We start from the raw sequence: 4,394 nt of genomic DNA on the forward strand, positions 1-4,394 counted from the left end.
CAGTTCACCGTCCCTCAGACCATTAGAGGGCCAGACTGCTGGCCCTGGGAAAAGTCGGCTGCTAAGCAAGACAGGCAGCGGTGGCAAAAACACCTGGCGGGCTGGATAAATGTCTTAGGCGGACCGTAGTTTGAGGACGCCTGGCTAGCCTAATGCTCCCAGGCTACAAGCCAATGTTGTATGGAAATGGAGGGTCTTTTATATTTTGTTTTGCTTTGCTCTTTTTTTTTTTTTACTTATTTTATTTTGTTGTTGTTGTTCAAAACCTTATGTAAAGCAGTTAAGCAAGAAAAAGAAAATACAGGTATACAAATCGGAAAGAAGGAGGTGGAATTATAATTGTAAACAGATTATTTTGCTTTTCTCTCTCCAGAACCAAAGGAAATCTGACTCAAATATGTTGCATGTTTTGCTTTGCTTTTTAAAGTTATAGTAGACTATACCAAATTTATAACAAAATGCAGAGTTTCATCCATATTACTGGATCGAGTACTTTAGAGTGGGCCATCATAACGCAGTGGTGTTTGTGTGTCAACATCTCTAAGCATGGGAGAGGTAAGTAAAAACATAGTATTATAATCTTAGGGGACCACCATCGTGTATGTATGTGGTCTGTTGTTGACTGAAATGTCATTCTGTGGCACATGACTGTACTTGAACAGACAAGAACAATACAAAAGGTAAAGAGAGGTTGTTCTAAATGCATGGCTGCTTGGCAGGGACCCAGAAGGAAGTCTGGGATGATCCAACAAAGGAAGGAAACTTGAATAAATAAAGACTGGCTAAAACCCAAGAGGCAATAGGGGTGTGAAGGGTTTTAGGGCCTCTGATAAAGAGCTTTAGAGTTGAAGGTGCAATCTCTTGGATGAAAGCAAGCCAATGTCTTCTTAGGACTTTAAATCTTAGGGAGAACGAAGGTATCTCTTTCTAGTGAGGTCAGGACTGGCCAGGTGTCACTGGAACTGAAGTTTTTACCATTTTGAAGCACAGAATTTTTCTTTTGGTATGTATTTTTTTTAAAAATTGAGACAGAGTCTCACTTTGTTGCCCTCTGTAGAGTTTTATGATGTCATAGCTCACAGCAACCTCAAACTCTTGGGCTCAAGTGATTCTCTTGCCTCAGTCTCCCTAGGAGTTGGGACTATAGGTATCTGCCACAACACCCAGCTTTTTTTTTTTTGGTGGAGCAGACCTGGTGCATGTGGCAGGTGTCCTAACCACTGAGCTATGGGAGTCCAGCCCAGTATATATATTTTTAGACAAAAGTATTAAAGATAATGCTATAGGATTCTACAATGGACACATTCAGGGATGCTGGTAAAACTGGTCTCATTAGAGGAAAACAAAAGCAGTCAACTGTTTAGTCATATTGTGCCCAATATTATCTACATGTTACCTTTTAGTACCACGTCTCCCTGGCTTGACTGTAAGTTCCTGGGAAGCAGGCCTCCTCCCGTATTTAAAGTAGTCCTGTGGATTCTCCCACCTACATGCATTTGAAGTTATCTTCTTCTCTCTAGTCCATGAGCAATGCCCTTTTTTTTCTCTTATATAGATTATTATAACCATCTTTTTATTGGTCTCTAACACCTTACAATATAGCTAGAGAGACATGGAAAACTAAATGGAAACATTTAAATCATACACAATGTTACACAAAACATAAAAATATGATATATAAAAAGAACTGCTATCTTTCCCCAGGAATACTGACATTTCCTTGATAGCTCTCCTCCTACTTCTACCACCTATATTCTAACTTTGAATTATAACTATTGAACCACACACACAGCTAATACAGAGGACTGGAGAGGCCACTGTTGTATGGAAACACAGGGTCTTTTTTGTTTTGCTTTGCTCTTTAAAGTTATAGTAGACTACACCATTTTACAACAAAATGCAGCGTTTTAAGAACGCCTGAGTGGGCTGTGTACCTGCACCAGGCTTTACACATGCCTGATGAAGTGTAATAAAATCCTATCAATGTGTGATATTGTAGTGGGAAGAGGGAACCTTCAGATAAGCCAGAAAGAGAAAGCTAGGAAGAAAGAAGAAACATTTGTTAGGAAAGTAGAGAGATTTGAGAGAAAAGAGGGAAGGGAGACAGCCCTTAGAGGCCCAGTCCCCCATGAGAGTCCCAAGACTGCAGGAACTAAAGGTTCCCAGTCAGCATAATCCAGGGATAGGCAGACACAAGGGGCCAAGTGGTCTGTTACAGGCCAGAAAAAAAGAGGCTAAAAGGAAACAGAAACAAAAGGGTGATGTCAAAAAATGCTGGAAATGGTGATGGGAATATCTTACTTTTGTATACTTGGAAGCCGAACAAGCTGAAGAACAATATTCCCAATCGAGGTTAGGAAGGGACACCATTATAGATAAAGCGATTATTTACAACAGAGCATCTTAAGCTTTAATGCTTAGAGGAATCACATGGGGATATGTTGTCAAAATACAGATTCTAGTTCAGTAAGGCTGGGATGGAGTTCCAAAGCTTGCATTTTTAACAAGCTTCCAGGGAAAACTTTGCAACTTTGAGTAGCAAGGATTAACAATATGAAACAGGAGCACTTAAAGCATTTTTTTATAAAATAAATCAATGAATTTGTATTTCCCAATATAGATATCTTCTGTGAGGTTACCCAAGACTTTAATTGTGAAATTATTCTCCCTTTTACCCTTAGTTGATAGTAATGAAATAATCCAAAATCAAAGTAGGAAACACAGTGCCCCAGTTCAAACCAATAATAACATATGTATTCAAGAGCATAATCACTCTTACATGTCTATACTAATAACAAGATAACTACCCATGTTATTTACAGCAACGCTTTTGCACATTAAACTTTCCCAGAGAACTTCCTGTGGCTATACAAATGTTTTTTATCTGGACTGTCCAATATGGTAGGCACTGACCACTTGTGATGATTGAGGCCTTGAGATCTGGCTAGTACAACTGAGGAATACATAGCCACACATGGCTGGCAGCTACAATGACCATCAACATCTGTTAGCATAGCCCAAAGATAACCAGATGTTATTTGCCTCCTCATTGATTTTTTTCCTGGGAAAGCTCTAGATTTGGTTACCAATTTACAAAGAGACTCCAGGTGTCTTCTCTAGCCCTTACTCTGAGAACTGATGGCATAAGAGAACTTATATACTTGAGGCCCCCAGAAAGTAATTGACAATAACCAAGAAACGTGATTTTCCCTTTATCTAGAAAGTGGGAGTCTCCTATCAGATTATTATCCAAAGTAATGATGTCTTGGAGGCAGCGCCTGTGGCTCAGTGGGTAGGGCACCGGCCCCACATACAGAGGGTGCTGGGTTCAAATTTGGCCCTAGCCAAACTGCATACAAAAAAAAAAATAGCCAGGCGTTGTGGTGGGCGCCTGTAGTCCCAGCTACTTGGGAGGCTGAGGCAAGAGAATCACCTAAGCCCAGGTGTTGGAGGTTGCTGTGAGCTGTGACGCCACAGCACTCTACCAAGGTGATAAAGTGAGACTCTGTCAGTAAAGAAAAAAAAAAGTAATGGTGTCTTGAAATAGTCTATACCGCCAAAGATCCCATCTTTGAGAAATTATACCTAATACTGAAACACACACACACACACACACACACACACACACACACGGGACTTTGAAGATGATTTGAGTATGAACACTAGCCATGTCCTTACTACTATGTAACTTCTGGCAAACACCTAATCTCTCTAATGTTCAGTTCTCAAGTCTCTTTGTAAATTGGTGTTGATAATAATACCTACTGGACAAGGGTTTGGGGAAATTCCTGAAAAACATCATAAATTTTAAAGTCCTATGTAATGGTTGTTTAATCCTCACTAGAAGGGAAGTCAAGGCCATATTTAAAGCAGAATCCAAGGAACTGCCTGGAATCTTTTGTTGTACTAAATTCGTGCACATGGCCTTGGATTCCTTTGTAGGTATTTCAGTCCTTCATATTTTTTGGAGTGGGACATAACCTTTAAAGAATGAGCATGCGAAAGCCATTTGGGAGAATGATGGTAAAGGAAGAGAGCTTTATTTAGTAGTGCAGGGTCTGGTAAGCATCCTCCCTGCTAAGATTATACAGAAAATAAAGGAAATCACAGACTGCTCATTTCCCTTGTACTAGTCCTAATCTTGTGGAAACTTCCTGTAAAAGGCAGTTATAGCATTAAAAGTAAACTGATTTCACACTCACCGGATACTAGCAGACCAACAATTGCAGTCCTTGGGGAGAAAAAGAAAACAGCATACTTATCCTTTATACTTTGTATTAGTTTGGAAGAACAGGGAAACCCTAATGATAGAGAAACAGATTCCTGCCAGAGGGGAGGAAACTATTTAGAAACATGGTTACCATTTAGTAATTCTACTAAGAGGCAGAATTCAT

This window comes from Otolemur garnettii, unplaced genomic scaffold (assembly GCF_000181295.1).
Source record: "Otolemur garnettii isolate 467f Iridium unplaced genomic scaffold, OtoGar3 scaffold00050, whole genome shotgun sequence".
Taxonomy (NCBI): Eukaryota; Metazoa; Chordata; class Mammalia; order Primates; family Galagidae; genus Otolemur; species Otolemur garnettii.